Source organism: Blennius ocellaris, assembly GCF_963422515.1.
Source record: "Blennius ocellaris genome assembly, chromosome: 18".
NCBI classification, from domain to species: domain Eukaryota; kingdom Metazoa; phylum Chordata; class Actinopteri; order Blenniiformes; family Blenniidae; genus Blennius; species Blennius ocellaris.
Window position 1 is genome coordinate 25,133,220 of NC_137667.1, and position 24,337 is coordinate 25,157,556.

Sequence of the window (24,337 nt, forward strand, 5' to 3'; positions counted from 1 at the left end):
ATTATTTCATGTCTTCATCTTAATTTAAAATAGCTTTGATATTTTTAGATAGAGTCAATAAATGATGTGAACATGTATCATAACATGAAAATCTAAGTGAACGCGTTGTGAATGACGATGCTCGGGGACTGGGATTTTTGTTTTTACACATTTTTTATCAAAAAAATAAGTTTTTCCAAAGTTTTGAAATGTAGTCTGTTGCGCTTCTTTGACACAACGTCTCCAGCTGTGGAAAACACCTGCTCACATGGCACAGATGAGGCTGGAGTGCAGAGAAACTGTAGTGACAGGTGGAAGAGGTTTGGGTAGTGTGGCTTTTGGTTGTCCCAGTATCGCAAAGGATCCTGGGACCTGGCAATATTGCCCTCTGCCAGGTCTCTCTGCTCCTCCTGGACGGCATCAGCTGTGGCACTTTTGGTCTGCCTGCCCACTTCCATGTCAAGATGTTGCCAAAGGTTATCTAAAGAGCAACAAATGGTCATTTTAGTACATGATTTACAAACAACAACAAACATGTAATGCTGAATAACATGGCTGAAGTGGGTGCAGACTGCTGTTGAGAAGACGGTCCTGGCTGGGGCTCATTGTGCGTCCGATTACAGACACACATTCTGCCTGCAGTCGACTGACGGCCTCATTGCACTTGGAGGAACTGCAGAACCCGAGTGATTTAAATGTGGGGTCTAGAAGTGTTGCTATGGTAACACACTGAATGACTCCAGACTGGAAGCAGTGTCTGTGACTCCACGCTTCAGCTGGTCATGGAGGTGTATGGCTGCCTGTGTGTGCAAGGTTGAAGCATTACGCTCTAGTGCAAGATAGAACATTCTCATCATCGGGATGACCTTTGACCCCGACACTCGCCTCTCTTCAGACAACTCCACTGTGGCTTGATGGAAAGGAGCAAGCACAAGAAGTGTTTCTCCTCTGATGTTCTGCTCACCAGCTGTCAGTGGAGTCACATCTGTCCTGAGGCCAGAGGTTCCACACTGGTTCCTCTCATCATGGAGCCTTGACAGCATTTCATATGTGCTGTTCCAGCGTGTCGGCGCCTCATTGGTGAGTTTCAGGGTTGGTCGTCCCATCTGTTGCTGCACTTGAGCAAGCTTCTCCTTGGCTGTTGTGCTTGATCTAAAGTATGTGACAATGTGCCGAGCTCTGTGTCTACTGGATGTAAGTGTGGGGATCTGATCACATGATCTTCTAACAATACATTTAGACTATGTGCAATGCAAATTGAGTGCCGGATTTGGAGCCGTCTCGTGGATGCAATCATGTTTGGTGCTGCGTCGCTCACAAGACACTTTACTTTAGTGGTTCTGGCCCAGTCCTCCATCACGCCCCTTTGGACTTGGGCCAAATTGTCAGCAGTGTGATTTTGTGGAAAGTACTACACACCCAACACAGATGTACACAACTGCATGTTCTCATTAATGTAGTGACAAGAAAGAGCCAAGTAAGCCTCCATGTTCACAGATGTCCACAAGTCAGCTGTTCTCCTCGCTGCCACAGCTTGCTGGACTTCCATCTTCACTCCTTCCCGTTCCTCCTCATACTCTTGGGCCACCATTTGTTTGATGGTCTGAAAATTACACCAAGTGAAACCAAACACAAATGAATATAGTTACGTTCAAGATTAAATAAATTGGATATATCCACAACTACTTTAGATAATTTCTCCACAAACTTTTCTGGTTGGCAAAACATACAGCTATGTTCAAAATAATAGCAGTGTTGTTAAAAAAGGGAATAAAGCTCAAAATCCTTATAATCTTTTTTATTTTCTTTCGTTAGGAACGCTGCACATGGTATTGCACAACAAATCATGAAGAAAAAAGTATCAATATTTAATTACTTTACAGAAAATGAAGGAAAAGGTGATATCTCTGTGTTCAAAAAAATAGCAGTGTCGGCATTTCTCATTACAAACTCATATTTACTGAATAAACTGAAAAAAAAATTAACATTTAGCAATCCTGACAACTAGTTAACTAATATTTCGTTGAATAACCCCTGTTTTTGATAACTGCTGCACATCTGTGCTGCATGGAGTCAACCAACCTCTGGCCCCTCTGAACAGGAATGCCCCCAGGAAGATTGGACAACCTTCCACAATTCCTCTGCATTTTGGGGTTTTGCCTCAGAAACAGCTAATTTTATGTCACACCACAAGTGCTCAATTGGATTAAGGTCCGGGGATTGGGCTGGCCACTCCATAACCTCAATTTTGTTGGTCTGGAACCAAGATTTGGCTGCTTACTGGTATGTTTGGGGTCATTGTCCTGTTGAAACACCAATTTCAGGGGCATTTCACATTCGGCATAAGGCAGCATGACCTCCTCAAGTATTGTGATGTATTCAAATTGATCCATGATCCCTGGTATGCGATATAAAGGCCCGACACCATGGTAAGAGAAACAGCCCCATATCATGATGCTTGCACCACCATGCTTCACGGTCTTCAGAGTGTGCTGTGGCTTGTATTCAGTGTTTGGGGGTCGTCTGACAAACTGGATCCAAAAAGAACAATCTTACTTTCATCAGTCCACAAAATGTTTCTCCATTTCTCTAGAGGCCAGTCAACATGATGTTTGGCAAATTCAATCTTCTTCAGCACATTTCTTTTTGCAACAGTGGGACTTAGCGGGGGCTTCTTGCTGGTAGATTCGCCTCACATAGCGTCTTCTAATGGTCCCAGCACTCACAGGAACCTTCAGACCGTCTCTGATCTCCCTGGAGCAGACCCTTGGCTCAGTCTTTCCCATTCTGACTATCCTTCGGTCCATTCCAATGGTAGTCTTCCGTTTTCTTCCACGTCTCTGGTTTGTCTATCCATTTTAAAGCATTGGAGATCATTTTAGCTGAGCAGCCGATAATTTCCTGCACTTTTTTATACGTTTTCCCCTCTCCAATCAACTTTTTAATCAAAGCACGCTTTTCTTCTGAACAATGTTTGGCACGAGCCATCTTTCATCAGTTTTCACAGAGAATTGCATGCACAACATGTGCTGGCTTCATCCTTAAATAAGGGCCACCTGATTGACACCTGTTTCTTTCACATAATGAATGATCTCACAGATTGAACTCCACACTGCTATTTTTTTTTAACATGCCCCTTTTATTTAATTAGTCAATTACACAGACCCAGGAGCATTCATATCATCAAAGTTGGGTCTGTTGGTTCCTCTGACTTTACTACACCTGCTGGTAAATTATTTTCCATTTACTATTATGTTTTATACCAAAAACAGTGATTTATCTGGTTAGTCATGTTGGACTGCTATTATTCTGAACATAGCTGTATGAGGGCTGAAGGACCTGAACCAGTTCCTGAACCCTTCAGTCTCCAGGATGCTGAGGGGCCGGCAGTCCTTCAGGAGGAAGTTCAGCAGAGCCTCGTCCAGCATCTGCTTCCTGGAAGCTTGATGGTTAAACAATAAGTAAAGAATAAATTAATAGGAAGTGATTATCAATAAAGGAACTGAGTAAGTTGTAGAATAGCTGTATAGTATGCAGTTAATCCTGGGTGAATCTGGGACTTCATCCTCATGCCGAGCCCTGGAATGCCTCAGCATTGAGGAGGTGCTTTTGTTTAAATATGAAAGTTCTGTCGAACAAATGCGACATTTAACCTGCAGAAAATAAGATGAATAGTAAATTAAGAGCCACTTTGAAACGAATTTGAATTCAGATAGATCAAGAGGAAACTCTGAGAACAGGATGAAACAAGAAGGATTAAATTAAATTAAAACAAATACCTTATTTTCCGATATGACATCAAAATGGTCCCACACAAGAAACCTTTCTTTTCACTTGAGGCTGCTCCATAACTCCAGGTGAATTTGACGCTGAACCGCAAAAGATCCGAGATTCTTTTGGCAGATGCATCCCGTTGACAGATGCACTTCCTTATCAACACAGTTTGGCGTCACTGTCAGTTCCAAACACTTCCTGTATCGGTCACGTGACTTTCTCCAAGCGACACGCGCACCGACGCAGGGTTTGCTTCTAGGAGCTCCACGCGTCTATTGCCGGACCTTCACTACTTCATGTCATTTGACCCAATTTAAGGATAAACTCTACTACCATAGTGGTTGGCCTGACCAGTCTGTTTGCAGAGGCTTAATTTAGGCAAAATTCACCGTTACTGGGTGCTGGGTGGTCCACTTGAGATACATATACATATTGTGATTTTATACTGCAATTTATGTTAAAACAATGAAGGATAAAACTACTAAAATGTTAAGAGTAATGATTTTTGGTTGAGTTAGATAAATACATTTACATAAAGATTAAAATGAATAAATACATTTGAGTCAAATGCATTGTAAAAAGTTAGACTTTGATTAAATGGTTAAAATAAGTACGTTAAGGTACATGATTTAATTTTACAAATGGAAAACAATATAGGTTGAAACATGGTGGTAGATAACAGATATTTCAGTTAATAAAAATAAGAAGCTCATGGTAATTCATTGGAAACATTTGAACAGAACTTTTTTCTTCTTTTGTCTCTTTTTTACTTTTTTCTTTAAGGTTTTCAACCTGTTATATAAAAAGTTTATTTTCAGCACTTTCATGCGCTCTCCTGCTTTCATACTGAAGCCAAGTCTTTCATTATCGGGCCTCTGCTGCCATCTACTGATGGATGGTAAGAATAGCATTTATTCCTTCATATCAAGTGTTATTTGTTTCTCACAATAGGGCATGGGCCAATAGTAGAAAACATTACATTTGTTCACATAGTGTCATCATTTGTCTCAGTGTGTATGAGCCCAAACTACATTAATGTCCCTGCAACTTTTCCTGACCGGGTGAATCCAGCATGACTCAACCCCGTCCTTTGTCCCAAATATCTCCAGGAGTTTTGGACTGTAGTGTCCAGTTGGCCTTGTGTTGATGTACTTGAGCTCCATCCATGTCCCGTCAAGCTGGGAAGCATCGAAAAGAAGAAATAAGCTGGACAATGTCCCCATCTTGGGCACAGGCCGAAGCCCTGGGGGGACAGCTTGCTTCGGGGTGAGTGAAGGCAGACCTCAGTTTATGGCTACACATGTTCTGAAGTGTGGTTACTGTGAATAAATGGGATTTGTCTGAATCAGTCTGCTGGGGCTTATGATGGTGTTGTGGATAGAAGTTCTGCAATATACCTAGAATATCCTCAGTTCAATTATTTGCTGGGGTTTATTGAGGTTTTCCAGGGACATATAAGGTTATTTGATGTCTAAGATCAGGGAAAGTATTTCCTATAGGCGGATGAGGTGTGTGCCGAGGGCCTTCAGGCCACCAGGGGCCCCAAAGCTGTATGTGCAGCCTCACCTGAGAAGAATTACAATTACCTGTCTTTTATATGGATGTTTATCAGGTGTTTATTATGTCTCCTATATGCTTATAGGGGAACATGTATATGTATGTATGAAAAATGGGTACTGGCATTGTCATTTATAGATTATTATGCTGCCTCTACTGATGAATCAGAGATGAATCTGTTCTTTAACAAAACATCTTGGAAGGACCAGTCCTGCTTTAACAAAGATCCAGTTTTTCAGTGCCTCCACATGAAGCAGAATTAAAACAAGCAGAGTTGTTGTCCCCCAGGTGGCGCTGCCTGTGATCATACATGTGCTTTTTGAGCCTGAGTGGAGCAAGTCCTCCTGATTTGAACTTTGAACACAGATGAATGCATGAATAAAATCTAACTGTATTTCATTAAATACATTTTTTTTAAAAGTTCCTGAATTCATTCACTTCTCTCCATTAAAATTCAGTTTTACATTCAATGTTTTGTGCCTCACATACTGGACTCTGCACTAGGCTAAACTAGTCGAACACAGATGATAAGAAATGGCTTTTATGACAGTAATTACAACTTTTACCTGGAATAAACTCCTCCAATACAAACACTAACTGGAAATACGATGTTCCCGGTGGTCAACTGGCCGGCTGGCATCCCGGGACAAATACCAGGGGACATCATGACTTTATTGTGATTCCCATTCAATAGATTCAATTTGAAATTAGACCATTCCAATTGAGACTTCAAGAATTCAAATTCACTTCCTGCTGGACCAAGGTTTATCCCAAATCTATTGAAGGTTGTTTACCAAACAGAAATGATGCTGCATTCAAATTAAAATAGTAAAGTAGATGAGGAAACAAGGAGGAAGGAAGGAGTCCAGTCTGCTTTCCTTTATTGCCTCCAGCGGCAGGACAGTTCACCTGTCAAACATTTTCCCCTGCGTGACTGGACGTCCTCTTTTAACCCCTCCCCGTCACCCACACACCCACTCCATTGCAAGAACCTCCGTCCAGGTGCCCACCACAATAAAATAATGCTACTCCTCATATGGTAATTAAAAAAAATTAAAGCATGAGAGTGATTTTTGTTTTTTTATTTTTATTTAAAGGTTTCTGAGGTGGAAGCAGGGCACTATGTATGATGGAGCCGACTTGTGACTGGAACTGTTGGATCCGACCAACATTATCCAGTTTAAAACAAGTGGGCTTTGGGCCTGTGGGGTGTTTGTACCCTCATCACTGGTACGACCTTTTTCGTGGTCTCTTCCTCCCCTAAAAACAGAAAATACATTAATAACTAAGTGTATTTTTTTTTTTTAAACAAACTCTTGAGCAGTTTGAGTGACGTCTTATGAACATTAGTGACTTAAAGGTGAGGAGAGAGTTCATACATAATTGGAGGCGGTCGACCAGCCCGGGTACTTGGCCTCATGCAGCTGAGCTTCGGCTCTGGCTGCCTCATAGTACCGCTCCTGCTGAGGTCGCGATAACGACTTCCACTGTGGACAGATGACAACACATTGTCAGCACAGACACACAAAGACAAGCCAGCTTCTAAACATGAGTAATGAATTTGTATCTCCAACATGTAGGAGCAGACGACTTACCCTCTTTCCCACTACTGTATTCACAGCCGCGCTCCCTGTCAGGCCCAGCTCGGTGGCAACGACGGGCCTCTGCTCTTTTAAGAAGAGCATGTATGCGTTAGGCGGTTTTTTGATGTAATGGCCTGCATCGCCATCATCGTTGCCCCGCCTTCGTTTTCTGCAGGCACCAACAACAAACGTTCAGAGAAGCATTGAGGCAGATTTCAAACATAAATCGACATGTAATAGGATGTTATGGTGTGACACCCAAACATGTGATTCACACTCAGGCCTCACTGAGACTCAATAAACAGAGGTTTTCTAGCTGTGCAGTGACTCAGAGCTTGAAGAAAAGCTCTGGGAAACGAGCTGAATGTCATGATGTTCATGCAGGTACAAACAGCCAGAAATGTATTTAGAGCCAGAAGTGGAAAGTGAACTCACCTTGAAGGGCCGCTGACAGCAGGAGCAGGAGCGACACTCAGTGAGAGGTTCACAAAACACTGTAGACAAAGGAAAAGTGTTAAATGCACAAGTTCCACAAGTTGAGAGAGTTAAGATCAACACCAAGAGACACCACATCACTTTGATTATGAGGCAACACACACGTGTCGTGAGGTGATATTTAAAGGCTAATTGAAGGAGGAAAGGTCAGTTTTTGTGGACTGATTAAAGGGTTAAATGATCCCTTGCATTAAATTCAGTGTATTTTGGATCAAAAGTGTCTTTTTTAAAGCAAATTTTGTTGTGTAATTGAAAGATGTATTTTATCGATCACAAACGTTTAAAACTCAATGATCAACCATCAGTTGTGGACATTTAATTTATATTTCATCTCCTGAACAGTCCCACATTGCTGTACATCTTTAACATCTTAACAACTGAAATTACAGTCCAGATCAACACCCAGATTTCTGGCCTGATTTGATGTCCTGAGTGACATGAAGTCAAGTTGAGCACTTACTGGACGGAGGACGACTCCAGCAGGTGGTTTGGACGTCGCCTCAGGAGGCTGGAGAGCGACGTCTGCCTGGTCGCCTCCTCCTGTCAATATGAACTCAAGCAGTTCGTCCGGAAACGGTTCTTCCACAATCGCCCTGCATGTGTGGTTAATTCTGGAGATGGAAAGAGCATTGAACATTAGGATGAGTTTCACAGTCACTTTAACGCTAAACATGTTAAAGAATAATATGAACACTAATAGTTCTTAACTTCAGAAATGACTGAATTTATTATTTCACAGCAGTATATAAACACAACTGATCAATAGCTGTAGCAACGACTAATGCTGATCAAAATCACACTGTGTTAAATGCTACTTGTAAACATACAGTGGCAGGTGACGTGCCTCCTCCAGGACCTGCATCAGGTCTGGCACCAGTGGATTCTGCTGCTCTTCAACAACTTTCATTCTAGAGATGGAAAAAGCGTTGAGTGTTAGAATGAGGTTCAGTCACTTTAAAGCCAAATGTGTTACAAGAATAATGATATATACACTGGAACTAATATTTTTTAACATCAGAAATGACTGAATTTATGATTTCACAGCAGTATATATCAACACAACTGGTAACATTTCTTAATCAGATAAGTCAAACAAAACTCCATAAAGCTCCTTGTATATAAACTTCCTATGACACCTCATAACAGTTCAACCTGCTCACAGGCCCAAAAACATGTCAACAATCCACCCTGATCACTTCTGATCTCATTTGTTTGTAAAAGTGGTCACACGCCAGACAGCAGCACAAAACCTTCGGAAAATACTCAATCTGTACTCCACTTTTTATAGACAGATGTAGCTGAGTGTTTAAACACAGATAACAAAGGAGATTAAACATCATTTGGACATTAATGAATTAATTTTGAGTGTGGCTACCGCTAGATGCTGGCTAGCATAGCCTCCATAGGGACACTGCCCAGTGAGTTAAAATAGCAATATCTCTTAATATTTTCTATGAGTGTGTCTGAGAGAGAGAGGTGATTCATATGTGTATAATAATAATAATATTTGTGGAAAAAGTCCCATTAATAGTGAGAAAATAGCCGTAAAACTGCAGGTGTTTATCTGTTGCCTTGGAGACAGCCTCCGTTCATCGCATGTTAGCTTTAGGAGCTAGCATCAAACCTTGATGGATTTGTATTCTCAAACAAATGTTATTCGATAGTCGTGTGACCAATTTTTTAAGGATATTTTAACTTACATCACTTTTATAGTGTGAAATGATACTTTTCCCACGTTCTTAGTTAAAACTTGGATGTTTGCATTAAGTGACAAAAGTTTGCATTAAGTTACATAAATTAAAAAAGTTTTTTAAAAGTGTAAATCTCAGTGCATCATCACTTACTTTGGTTGTTGAAGGCTGGAGGAAAAAAATGTTTGTTGAGAATCAATTCTCTGTAGCCCGTTTCCGCTCCAGTAGTGAACTGCACCCAACGTTCCAATGGCTGCTGTGACACTGAATGCTAGCGGGGCTAACAGCTAGCAGCGTCCAATTAAAGTCTAACTGTCGCTTCCGGTAGCTTCCGGAAGCTCCATCAGCAGCGATGTCTCGACAGTGAATGTGTCAAAAACATTGGTTTTCTGTAACTGCAAAGTCAAGCTTCTTTGGGAAAAATGATGCTTTGAATTATTTATATTTCTGCCATTTTAATGTTTGGTTAAAAATGGAAACAATAAAAAAAAGTTTGTTGATATATATGTATATATTGATAATTATGATTTATTTTCATTAATAATTATGCCAGTATATGAATTCATTCTAAATAATTATTATTAGGTCATATATGCGAGATCGCGCTGTCGGGTAAAGCGCAGCGGGCTGGTGTTTCGGATTGAGTAGTTTTCGTGTTAACTGGTTCCCTACACAGGATATTCCACCCCGACAGAACTCGAAGGTCACTAGTTAACAGGGACGCCAGATAATCCGAAACACCTGCGACAAGTGGGACTTAACAAGTTACAGCGACACGTTATTCCTGTCAATGAGCACAACATTATTAATCCCTATGGGTGGGAAAACAAAAGTAAAATAAAATGGAGGAAGAAGGACAGTCAAAGGATTCAGGTAAGACCGTTGTTGGTGATGTTTGCTGGATAGGAGGAGGTTTAACACTGAGTTTTCAGCAAATTAGTTAGTGTGTCCTGCTTGCCTTGTATACATGTTGTCTGGATGGTTGGATTGGTTTGATTAATGGAAGTTGGATTATTTAAAATGAATATGTTTCATGAATAGACAGCCTGTGGCCATGAGACCGACTGAGTGCCTGCCTGGGGGGAGTTGATACTCTTTGATTGTTCACTGTAAATTGTCTGTCAGCATTTTGACTCTTAACATTATTTTGTCAATATTTAGTAGTACTGTGACAATTGTAGTGTGTATTATACAAGTCTACAATTACACGTGTGAAGTGTAAAGCTTGATGCCAACGTCAACACACACACACACACACACACACACACACACACACACACACACACACACACACACACACACACACACACACACACACACACACACACACACACACACACACACACACACACACACACACACACACACACACACAGCTATCTTTGGCATCTCCTCTGCACTGACAGATACAGGGCCAGTCGACAGGCAGTGATGCCATCCGATACAAATTGACACCACCACCAGCTGTTGCCCAGCCTTAGATATGTTAGTAGATCTGTCAATTTTATTTTAAAAAAAATTAAAAAATGTATGCATGTGAAAAGATCAGAGAGCTATGCATATGTTTCATGGCTGCCCAGCACTGAATAGATCTAATGTGAAGAAGTGAGACAGCCACAGCAGTCAGCATTCTCTCACATTTAAACCAGACAAGTCCTGCACATCCAGAAGCACAACACGGCCACTTATAAGGTAAGTTTGACTAAACAACCACCCAAACTGCAGCTTATCTACTGTGCTTTGTCTCATTTGTCTCAGGGTCATATAAAAATACTGTGACCACTATTTTCAGCACTTTCATGCGCTCTCCTGCTTTCATACTGAAGCCAAGTCTTTCATTATCGGGCCTCTGCTGCCATCTACTGATGGATGGTAAGAATAGCATTTATTCCTTCATATCAAGTGTTATTTGTTTCTCACAATAGGGCATGGGCCAATAGTAGAAAACATTACATTTGTTCACATAGTGTCATCATTTGTCTCAGTGTGTATGAGCCCAAACTACATTAATGTCCCTGCAACTTTTCCTGACTGGGTGAATCCAGCATGACTCAACCCCGTCCTTTGTCCCAAATATCTCCAGGAGTTTTGGACTGTAGTGTCCAGTTTTGACCAAAAGGTTTGTTCCAGATGAGGTTCACTGCGATTACCCGTGTACGTTTTACTTCCTGGTGTCAGGTAGTAAAACGATGTTTACAAACTGACAACATGACTTTGAGGCAGTATCACCTGCATCTCAGCTCAGGACTCAGTGTTGCTTTATGTCTGTTGCTCTTAAGAAAGCTGTAATAAAAAATAAAATGCTATCACGCATTTTTTTTTAAATGCGTTTTGTTCTTTATTTTTATTAAGTGGCATGACTGACTAACAAACGTTGCCCTCTCATGGATAAAACAGTGGCGTACAAAATAACAGAATAGGGAGCAAAACAAAAGTGTTGCGTTTCTATTTTTGTTCAGTGTAGATTATTATGCTGTCTCTACTGATGAATCAGAGATGAATCTGTTCTTTAACAAAACATCTTGGAAGGACCAGTCCTGCTTTAACAAAGATCCAGTTTTTCAGTGCCTCCACATGAAGCAGAATTAAAACAAGCAGAGTTGTTGTCCCCCAGGTGGCGCTGTCTGTGATCATACATGTGCTTTTTGAGCCTGAGTGGAGCAAGTCCTCCTGATTTGAACTTTGCACACAGATGAATGCATGAATAAAATCTAACTGTATTTCATTAAATAAATAAAAAAAAGAGCTCCCAAATTCATTCACTTTTCAGCTTCACTTCTCTCATTCAAATTCAGTTTTGGGATTCAATGTTTTGTGCCTCACATACTGGACTCTGTACGAGGCTAAACTAGTCGAACACAGATGAGAAGAAATGGCTTTTATGACAGTAATTACAACTTTTACCTGGCATAAACTCCTCCGATAGAAATACTAACTGGAAATACGATGTTCCCGGTGGTCAACTGGCCGGCTGGCATCCCGGGACAAATACCAGGGGACATCATGACTTTATTGTGATTCCCATTCAATAGATTCAATTTGAAATTAGACCATTCCAATTGAGATTTCAAGAATTCAAATTCACTTCCTGCTTTTTCTTTACAGGAGCAATTGTTAAATATTTGGGAGCTCCAGGCATTGAACCAGAGGGATCTTTCCAGCTTCATGGACCATCCCATTCTTCAGGACCTTCTCCTGACCAGGAAGCAGTAGGACCGTCTTCATCTGCAGATTGATTCACTCTCATCCACAATGAACATTTGGAGGAATTGTAAGCCAGTCTGAGGATCGCCCTGAGAATGGCTTGTGACTGTGGCCTCAGCAGAGAAGAGCTTCTCAAAGCTGAAGCTCATCAGGACCTACCAGAGGTCAGAGGTCATCCAGGGACAGGATTTGTTTTTTTTCTTTGTTTGTTTGAGCAGTAAACATTCTGCTCAAAAGGAGTGGGCTGAAGCAAGAAGCTTATGAGCGCCTCCCCCCAAATTCACTGCAATAATAAGAACATTTTACACTGATATAAAAGAACAAAATATCAACAAAAGAGAACTTGTTACATTTCAAATGACAATATCAACATGGACCAAACTTACAACACACACACACTCACACACAGACACACACACACACACACACACACACACACACACACACACACACACACACACACACACACACACACACACACACACACACACACACACGCTCATATAAATTGGTCCTACTTCTCCTCCTGGTGGCGATGCATTTCTTCCTCTCTGTATATTTCAAAAGTCTTTTGTTTGTTCACCATGAACTGTCGGGCTAAAACTTTTCAGGGTTGTGTTTATGTTTCTGAGTTCTAAAGTTTAATTCCTCACGTGGTTCATAAGGACCAGTACGATCTTGGAACCTTCTTTGTATTTGTCTTGGTAACAATCTGTAACTTGCTTTATAAAACATCTGTACTGCTTGGAACTCAACAATGTCGCTAAACTTCATGATCTTTGATCTTAAAAATGAGTTTGTGTGGTCCAAAAACCCAACTTTATGAATTAATGGAATAACTCTTTTTTGCAACATTACTATTGGTTCTACTGTGTTTTTATAAGTACTACCCCAAACCACAGTACAATAATAGAAATAGCCTTTAATATTATTGTTATTGCTATCCAACAACCTATTATAATAATCCTGTTTACATTTTCTAATTATACCCGTCAATTTATTTTTATATTTCTTATATTTGTCCTCTGCTTCTTTTGATCTATTATTTATAAATATTTTATAAAGTGATTTTTTTTTTCTTGGATGCATTCAACAATCCTTTAGACATCCATGGGTTTTCTTTACACTTTCTCTTTATACAGTATTTTTTTAGGGACAATTTTTATCATATACTTTTTGGAATACTTGCACAAACTCATCATCCTTATTAGAATCATTCTCTCTGTATACAATACTCCAGTCTTAGCTAATATCTCCTTTTTAAATGCATCAATAGTTTTCTCTGTTTTTATCCTTCTAAACCAATACTGGTTTTCCTCTTCATTTTTTAAACATCCATTTTTGTACAATACAAAGACTGGAAGGTGATCAATGATATCATTTATCATTAATCCACTGACTGGATCACATTCTATTTCATCTGAGAAAATGTTATCAATCAAAGTAGCACTATGGGTTGTTTTTCTACTCGGTTTAGTTATTAGAGGAAACAGACCTATACTGAATAAAGTATTTATAAATTTGTCCTTTTTTATGTTTATTTGGGTTTAACAGATCGGTGTTAAAATCTGATTTGAAACTGAAAAGTGTTCCTCCACCCAGTTAGAAAAACATCTATATCAGAGCCAGGTGTTCTAGAAATACAACTCACCACAATAGTTTCCTATTTTTGCCTTGTCATTTCTATAGTAAGGCATTCAAGTGTGTCCTCCACCACCATAGTCTTTTTTCCATCACTTTGAAACTATAATTTCAGTCTATAAACAAAGCTACACCCCACCATGCTTGTTTCTTCTGTTCAAACTTGGAGAAATGGAATTTTCTATTGAGGGTTGTGTATTTACGTCATTATGAATCCATATTTCTGTTATTAAAATGACATTGAATGGTTTTGAAAACTGTTTTAAGAAGTTCTTGATGTGGTCAAAGTTTGCATAGAGGCTTCGACTATTGAAGTGGATTACAGAGAATGCCTTAATGTTCTTAAGTTTACTATTGTAAATGACCTCTGTATAATATTGACAGTCATTAATAGCTCTAGTAAAGAAGTTATTTTCAGGGTCGATGTCGATCTCAGTGGTTGTAAATCATACTGTGAGAATGTAAAGTCCAGGTTATTTGTTTCAGAAATTCTCTTCAATGAAACATCCAAGTCGGTGCTTCCTGTTGTCCTTTATGTGTTACAGGTCGTGAAATTATGTGCTTCTACACACCAGAATCCACAGTTGTTTCTGATGTTTACACTGGATTTGGTGTACTTTGGTGTCGGGTCGCTTCTCTGGTCCTGCAATAATCAGCATCAACCATGAGATGTCTGGCATATGAGGACCTCATTGAGGACTTTGCAAGTACAAAAGCCTGGCAGCAGACATTTTGAAGGCAATACATTGTGACTTTAAATAAAATGTGTTATTATGTTTAGACACATCATGAATTACTTATTCTATGACAAGTAAGCATAAAAGTCTTAAAAACACTCAGTATCTGTTTTATTTATTGAGGTATGAAGGAATGTTGTTTTCCTTGTATTATTGTTTATTTCATCAGTTTAACTTGCCTGAGTGGCTCAAAATGAGCTTTTTAATTTTAAAATGTGAAGTTATCAAAGGAAAATGTAAAGGATTAGGAATCTCCCCATTCTAGTTGGACAAACCCAGGTTCCCTAAACACCATCTCACTCTCTGGACGAGTGTTTGCCCTGTCATGGATCACTTCCCTGCCTTCCCTGCAGAGGACATCATCTAATTGTTGTTCACGTGTTTCTTCTGTGTGGAGTTTACATCTTATTACTGTGGCTGTGTGGAGTTTGTGAGGTTTTTCTTCCACAAACCAAAAATGTACATTTCAGGTTCAATTCATTTGTTCTCAAAGTGTGTGAGGATGAAATCCCCTCCGGAACTCAAACTTTATTTCACGCCACCAGGCCAAGTGACAGTTTGGGAGCTGGAAGTCCGATCACCTCATTGTTGTCGCATTATAAAACATGCTGTAAGTGTTCATGGTAGTTTAAATTCATCAGTGAAAAATCTTACCTATTTGTGTTAGAGGTTTGTACTTGAAGTACTTGGTAAGTCGATATATCTGTAGTGTTTCACTATTGTTACACAGTTTATGCTTGGAATTGATCTCCATTACACTGCTGACAAATTCAGTAATAAGCGTGACTGCTTTAATTGAATTATTCATGGTTTCATCCACCCCGGCTTTGGCCTCGGTTCACAACCCTGAACTGGATAAAGCAGTATAGAAGACAGATGGAAAGTTTTAACATCCAATTGCTTCTTTTCATCACAAAAATTCCTAATAGAAATGAGTTGATGGGACAAAAAAATCCATCTTGCTGGAAAAAGGCATGACTGATAGTCGTCCTGCTGCTTCTCTCCTCTAAACGTCCCTGGCATCCCCTGGGGGGTTTCGCCCACACTTTGAAAACCACAGTGTCATTTGGGGATTCCAACTTAGCCTTAGTTGTTAACTTATGACCAAATGATTGTTCTTTGTGGGGTTTTTTTTTTGCAGTGTAAGACCTGTGGTGGACAGATGACCTGCTGCAATACTTATAATACAATTCACAAAACAATGTTTGAGTTCTGGTGCTTCAGTCTCCTTCATTCTGAGTTGGATGTGTCATCCTGTATAAAGTCTGGTTCTACATTCTAGAAGAGCAGCTGCACCATTGAGCTTCAGTCTCCCCTGAAACACCTTTTGAAGGTCTTTCTCTCAGCTCCAATCAGCAGTAGATGTTTTTGTTCATGAGAGAGAAACTGCACACTCCCCAGGTTTTCTACATAATGTATTTCATTCAAAGGCACCTTGTAGAGAACTGCTAATGAAGCCTGGTGACATGTTCCTAATCGTGGCACTCTGACCTTTGTGCTTTGTCTTCAGTGTCTGTCAGAAGGACACGTTGATGTGGTCCGAGAGAGAGAGAGGAAAAAAGACATGGAGGACCTTGCCACAACAATGATTAAATGGGCTGATGTCTGGTTTGCCAAGCATGAAGAAGGGAAACAGTGAAGAAAACACCTCAAGTCTAACCTGGGGTCCGTTTCACCAAGCAGGTTTAACAAGCCATGAGCTTAACCCCGAGCTCTGAGTTGAGTTACACTGAGACAGAAAACACTGAGTTTTCGGTTCCACAACACCGGATTTTGATCAGTTTGATGAACTCAGAGTAGTTTCACCTGGAGTTAAGCGAGTCACCATGACAACGGAGAAGCGGAGGGCGGCGTTCTTTACTCCAGTGGAGCAGGAAGTGTTGATGCGGTCAAATGGCGAATATGAACATAATTTCAAGAAATGCAATGTTGCAGGACTGCTAAAGAGAGGGAGGCGGCGTGGAAGAAGATTGCTGCTCAAGTGAATGTGTAAGTTCAAACGTCTTTGTCATCACAACATTATTGCAAGGGAATACTGCTTGATGGTAGCTTAGTAATTTATTTCCTTCAGGCGCAATTCCGCGGGGGAGAAGCCGCAGCAGCTGAAAGTGAAATATAAAAACATTGTCCAATCGGGTAAGACCGCTGCTAATTTAATTGTTAATCAATACATTTCTTAACGTAATGTCGATCATGTGTGACATTGTACAGTAAATATCAAGTGGCCATTTGACTGTGAGGTGTTTTATTCCCAACATAATGCTGTTTTCAAACACATAAATGTCTTCTCACCCATATCATGTGCTGTCAAATAATTAAGGCTAAACTAACGCAGACTTTACGCCAACAGAAAGAAGGCAGATGTAAAACGGGTGGTGGCCCAGCACCTCCACCTTTAATAGAGGCAGAGGAGCCCTAAGCCAGAATGTTGGGAGGCCAGTGGCTGAGGGAATCCCTGGAGGAGCTCCTCTTCAGAGCTCACCCCTCAAGATACCACTTCCTTCATAATATAGAATATGCCGAGGCCTATATATCTCTTTAAGCCTATTTCTATTCATCTTTATTTCCCCATCATGTCTTTGTTTTGTCACCCAACAGATTGTGATGGTGCTCTCTGCCTGCTGGACCCCCTCATGCCACAACAGACCTTGTAAGTAGGCAACACTCCAAAGATCTTGCTAGTTGGTAGTTTAAATATACTGAAACATATTCATCTAGGATGAAGAGTACGAGGAAACCCTGTCTGCTGCCTTTACAGAGGAGGATCCACAAAGGCCTATAGAGCCATGATCGTTCTCATCCTGTTTACATTTCTGAAACATTGTGGTGGAATAAAGAGTGATATTTTGTCTACACTGAAGTATTGACACATTATTTTTAACAGGGCCTGGCTGGGCAGCAGCAGGAGGGTACCTCAACATCCACTGCAAGGACTGACAGTGAGACAGATGTTCAGTAAACACCAGAGGTTCATTCTGTGGAATTCATGTCCAACTGTAATAATTGAATGTCCTCCTTATGTCCTCCCAGTTATCTGTAAAACACATCTATAGACTCCACCTGCTCCAGAAGATGGAAAAACTGCTCAGGAAATGCAGTAGTTGGACCACCAGATTAGAAAAGCAGATGTGGAAATAGAACTACTGGAGCACAAGTTAAGGGTGGGTGTACAGTCCCAGGTGAATTATGCTAACTACTAACTACATTAACTAAACTAGCTCTTGTATTTGTAGGAAATAAAGAAGACCAAATTAATTGTGCCTCATGTCTTTATTTGGTGGTGGTGATCAGACCCCGAAGTGATGATGGCATATGGTGTCTCTGACAGCTCCATGGGCTCATCATCATCATCATCATCATCATCATCATCATCATCATCATCATCATCATCGGGGTCCTCTCTACGTAGGGCAGGGTCCTCTCTACGTAGGGCAGGGTGTTATGAAGGCCCTCTCAGGGTCACCCTGAGGTGACGTAGGCACTGGAGACGGGCTTTCAGCAGGCCTATGGTCATCTCCACCTGGGCTCTTGTCCTGCAGTGAGCCCGGTTGAAGTTCTGTTGGGGGGCCTGGTTCAGGGTCTGGGTAAGGGGTCAGCAGCCGGGGTTGTCATGGTAACCCCTGTCACCCAGCAGAAGGCCATCAAACGCTCCTGTAATGTCAAGTGGACACATTAAATGATATGCATGAGGGAGAGAGGTGAATTATATTGTGCAAATCCTGAGGCGACTTACCACGTTGCAGTCTGGTGCTGAGGTCTGACTCGCGGTACGTCCGTGACTCGTGTACAGACCCAGGCCACTCGGACTCCACATTACTGATGTTTGCAGCATCACATATGATCTGGATGGTGCACAGAATAAGAGATGTTTAACTATGATGCACTCTTTATCTTTAAAATTCTGGAACACTCAATCCTCATGTACCTGCACATTGATGCTGTGAATGGACTTCCTGTTCACAAAATCTGCTTCATTGTGAGAAGGAGCTTTGATGGGATGTGCGTTCCATCGATGCAGCCTATCACATTTGGGAATCCTGAAAAACAGGAAAATTACTAATCCCACTCTAAGATTGCAGCACAATATCATTAACAATGTTATTTAATGGATCTCATCCTTCACCTGCAATCCTGTGGAACTCCTCCTTGATGACTCTTGAAGTTTCTCTCCAGGGAAAACAAAGGTTGCTAAAAACCTTTTTAGGGCCAGGCACACCTTTCTGATTGGCTGCATACAGTGTCCTTACTCAGGTGCTCTGCGTCTCCAATGTTGTACAGAAAACTGACATTTGCGAGGAAACGCAGTGCAACACACACTGTCTGCTATGACGTCAGGGCAAGGCTCAGCTGGTGATGTTGCTAATGTACGTACTGATTAAACTGTGGATGTACATAATGGTCTCTGCAGTAAAACGTACCGCTCAAAAAGGAAGGTGTCTGGAAATACCAGTACATCTATGGTCTGATGATGATCTGTCTGCCAACATTAAATTCTCGGTGAAGTAACGCTGCGCCTTCATCAACCGGATCATTATCAAAAGGACACACCATGTTGAGGGGAAAAGGTTCACGTCTAATTTGCCTCTGGAATAAGGCAGTGCAGAACTGTTTCTCCAAAACTCCCCCGCTGAATGAGGAAATGAAATCCCGTGTCCGTCTGAAAGGGGGCGGAGCCAGAGCAAAACTCCAGGTTCACTGACAAAAACCTGCTCCCGACCAGGTTAGTTCTAGAGCGTCTGTTGCCATGGTAACTGACCGAGAGTTGACGTTACCCCTCTCTGTGAAACAGGCTGGAGTTCCCCCTCTTCCTCTGGTTGGAGTTACCTCCTGTTGTGAAACGGAAAACCCCGCATTTCCCTCAACTCGGGGTTAATTGACCTGGGGTTATCGATAAACCTGCTTCGTGAAACGGACCTCAGCTAAGAAGCACCCAAACAAAACTATCAGGACCCAGCGGGAGACTAAAGGAGCACACTGCCTGGAATGAAGCGGCGAATGTGGAAGGGCGTGGTCGGCGCTGGAGGACACGGGAGGTGGAGTGGTGCTGAAGCTGTTGGAGTGGGCCAAGAACAGAGTCCCAGGCAGGAGCTTGGTGCAGCAGGGGGGGTCTGGTACTGCAGCAGAGGAGAGACAGGTTAACACAGAGCCACACAGACTGAGGCAAGGCAGAGCAGGGCACCACTAACTGTTGGTAGTTTGACGGTCCGACGCCGAGTCTTCTTCTTCTTCTTTAGTTTCCGGCAGGCTGTACACTAGCATAAGCGTAATGCTGCCTCTACCGTTCAGGGTGTCACACTGCTTTATTTTAGATTTTTGAGTACATGTTGGTGGAGAGAAGGAAGGTTAGAACAGCTTTGTCTATCAAGCATTATTCCTGAAGAAAATAATGACTTAATTGAGAACACTGATATTGAGAGATCTGTTAACTGTCTGTATAGAACCTTTCTTTCAGCAGAGTGTAGGGAACAAGTAAACAGTACATGAGGTACTGTCTCAAGCTGACCACACTCACACAGTCCATCAGGGTGTTTACCAACGATCTTTAAATATGCTGCAAGCCCACAATGCCCCAGTCTCAATCTAGTTATCTTTACTTGGCTTGTCCGGCAACATGTCCACAAGGGCCTGGTATTCCTCACCAGAGGCTGACAGTTAAAATAATGCCTTCCTCTCCTCTCCTTCTCCCATTCTACTTGCCACTGTTTATACATCGAACTTTTTATAATACTTAAGTACTCAAGTTTTCCCACACAGATTTTGTTCTCTACTTCTTTACAGAGAAGTGACTGTTTAGCCAAAGTATCGGCTGCTTCGTTCCCCGCTCCCCCTGAATGGGCTGGGACCCAGCAAAACACAACACTAGACCCCATTGACTCTATCCGGCGAAGACAACACAAAATCTCCAAGATGATGTCTGCTCGAGCCCCGGACCGACCAGCAGAAATAGCCTGTAAAGCAGACAATGAATCTGAGTAGATGTAAGATGTTTCCCCGTTGTTTCTCTCAACCCAATCTAGTGCCCACCGGATGGCTAGCAACTCGGTAGTGAACACAGCTGTATTATCGGACACTCGCATACTTTTACCAATTTTGTTGTTTACTATGTAAACTCAAAATCCAGCCTTTCCTGAGTCTGGATCCCTAGACCCATCTGTAAATATGTGATGTGCACTGTTCTTGTTGAGACACACAAACTCATTAATTTGGGCACTGACCTGCCCCTTGTCGTGCCACACCAGGTCCAGCTGGACCTCAGGCTCTGGTAAAAGCCAGAATGGGGCAGGAGACCACATTGTTCCAACCACACCTCCCTTCTCCAACCCCATCCTACTTGCTGTCTGGCAGGTGGATCTCAAAAATGTGGCTTTATCCTCTCTTTTCACAAACTCCCAGCAATCTTCCAAGAGACACTTGGCTGCAGAGTTATGCTTGATTGTAGAGACCTGGAGGAGGCTGTCCACCTGACTGGACAGCTTCAAGAATGCGCATAACTGGGGTCATTTGTCCATCTGACTGGACATTTTCCAGACTGCGGAGGTGTGCTGCATCTCTGCTGAGAGCTGCACCAGGTTTTACCCCAATGTGGTTTGGCTCATTGTGCTGAGAGCCATAACCTGACTCATCGTCTGATGAATCATCAGATGATGTGTTTGTTTTGACTTCTTTCGCAGAAGTTCGGGTTAGTAACCCAATAGGTTCCGTATAAGGAGCCTGAACATCCCTGGCCTGGATCTCCTGTCGCAGGCGGGAGTTCTCCAGCTTCAGCTGGGCAGTGTTGATCCTCAGCTGCGAACTGTAAAGTTGCAGCTGGGAGAGCTGCTCTTGAGCTTCGAGAGCTTGCAGCTCGGCCTTGCGCTGGTAGAGCAGTGCAATGTGGCCTAACACATCCGGAATGGTGAGCTCTACCTGACCAACCGGGTTTCTCACATAGCTTAACAGCTGCCTGATCTCTGCTTCACAGGTCTCCAAGCTGTAGCTGTTGAGGAGTCTTCTCTCCTGTGTGGAGAGGCATAGGAGACCAGCGACCACAGTCTGCAGGGCTGGGTCATGTGGCTCCCGAGGAGTCTCTGCTCCGAGCACGCAGTGTCTCTGACTACTCATGGTAGGAGTCACGTGAAAGCTGTGTTTTGAAAAGTGCCAAAATGTTGTTAATGCACAGGTGATGGTTACACCTGTAGCTTACAACTCTAAAGGTTGCTAATTGCTCTAACTGTAACCTCTCTCAAGTTAACAGGGTGGTGTTAGCACCTTGGGTGAGCAATAGCGGGTTAGTGTACATTTATCTCTGACAGAAATAAAAGAATGCATGAAAATGCAAGAAAAAGAAGGCTTTACCACTTCACAAACACAATTGACTTTGCTTAGCAGTGCTGTAACGTGTTCTTCGAAAAACTAAGTTCTGAGAAAAACAAAGTTATCGGTTGTAAAACTAAACAGACAATTCTGGATAAATTATGCAGATATTGTGACAATACTGGTTTTAAAACACCCTCACACGGGCGGCACCATTATGTTGGGATTTATGGTTGGTAATTAGCATAAATAATTACTGTAAGTAATGGATTACTGAAAGTAATGGATTACTAAAAGTAATTTAGGAAAAATTGGAATTACTAATGAAGTAAACGGTTAGTTACTCATCAGCAACTCCTAGAGTAATTGAGTAATTACTCAAAAGTTAATAAATTATCAAAAATAATTTATTAATACAAATTATTAATTTGCATAAATTGGTTATTTATCAAATAATAATTAAATCGGGGCACCACCAGCTAAGCTGGAAATAGCTAATACCAAATTTCAGTCTCGTTTGTCAAAAAGGGTTATTTAAGTAAAGTTAATATTTCTGTGTAAATATAACAATATTAAATAACAAGGAAGGTGTGAGATTCGAGCACAGACTGTTACAAACCAGTGAATTGTCAACAATAAATACACAATGATAACCAAGAATCGATCAATTCAGTTAAAATGCGTTTATTAACAAAAAGTATTTATTCAAAAATAATTCATAAATCATTTATTAAAACAACACAATTAAGTAATAAACAATCAAACACGAAGATCTAATCTATTAAACAGCAAACACTATGTACAAAGAAAGAGGGTGTGTGTATGTGTGTGAGAGTGTGTATGAGTGAGTGTGTGGAAGCCTGAGTGGGGTGTAATGACCACGAACGTCCACCAGGTGGCGGCAGGCGTTGGAGGGTCAGTGTGTGTGGGTGTAATGACCTCGAACGGACACTAGATGGCGGCAGGCGTCTAGTTCGAGGCAGTAACCGGAACGACCACTAGGGGCGCGGCGGCGCACGGAGGGAGAATGCAATGACTCGACTTGTCCACCGAGTGGCGGTCTTTCAAGAGATTGCAATCACCAACGCGGCCACCAGAGGCGCTTGGCGCACTCGTTCTGGACAGCGTGACGTCACTGTGCTCGTGCACGGCTCGTGAGCCTGCTCGGAGCGCGCCTGGGGGCTCGTGGCTGAGAAATCCCAGGGACAGTGAACTACACACGGTCACAGAAGCGGGTGCAGCAGCGCGCGGCTGCTTTTACGCGATCGTTTATGAGGAGGAGAGGAAAAATGAAAAGGAGGGAGGGAGAAGGGCAGTGGACAGAATATGTTCAGCTCTGCACACTGTCTTGGACTCCAGTCTAGAAATGGTCTGTGCAAGTTGAGAGAGAGAGCGAGAGAGAGAGAATGTTCGCGTGGATGTAAATCCAACGCGCAGACACAGATTGGTTGAAACAGGGATCGGCGTCCCTGACTTCAACACAATAATAAAACACACAGCAATATTACAGTCACGTTATTCTCATTGCCTGCCCAGACTCTAAGCCTTACTCAGTTTGATGAGGGTGAACGTGCTGCGGCGGCCGGGAAAGTGCGTTGATTTCCCGGCTGGAGCTTGTTTTTCTCTCTGGCGTCCCAGGGAAAACAAGCTCAAATGGTCTGTGGACAGGAAAAGTCCACAGGATGATCCGAGGATGATCAAGCGCTTATTTTGAGGAGGGGGAGAAGAAGCGGCTTCAGGTCTGCATGCGGGAGGAGTGTGCGCTGGCAGCTGCACACTCGGACTCCGGTGAAGAAGAAAAAAAGGAAAAAGGGAAAAGTAGACGTAGTTCCACGGTGGTTGTCGGCTCGTCCGGCCGGGTGTGGAACTCCGGCCCGGTCAGCGGGCACACGTGGCACTTCGTCTCCGTGCGAAACGGATGTGTCCGTCTTTACGCAGGTTTCAACATTGGAGAGGCAGAAATCACCCCGGCGGGGGTGTTTTATACCTCTTGTTGTGGTTTCGTGTTACCGGTCGGCTCTGGGTCATGTGGACCAATCCTGACGGAGGGCCCGCCCTGGACCTTCCAGCTGGTGAGGGAGCTCTCAGGCTCCCCCTGCCGTTGGCCTCTAGTATTGCACCTTGGAAGGGGGGGTCCAGGGGGTGATCACGTGACCAATGGCAGACTTTTTCAGTTGTAGGCATGTGGTCCTTTGTTCTCAAAACGTGGTCTCCCCTCCCCCGTCCATGAGGTTGAGTGGCCCCAACATCCCCCCTTTGGTCCGAAGAGTGGGATGCGGATCTCAGGCTTTGGAGCAAACCTGGGCCGAAACGTCTATGAGTCTGTGAATGTCCCAATGTCCTGTGAAACACAAGGTCATTTCTGTCCAACAGTTCATACAGG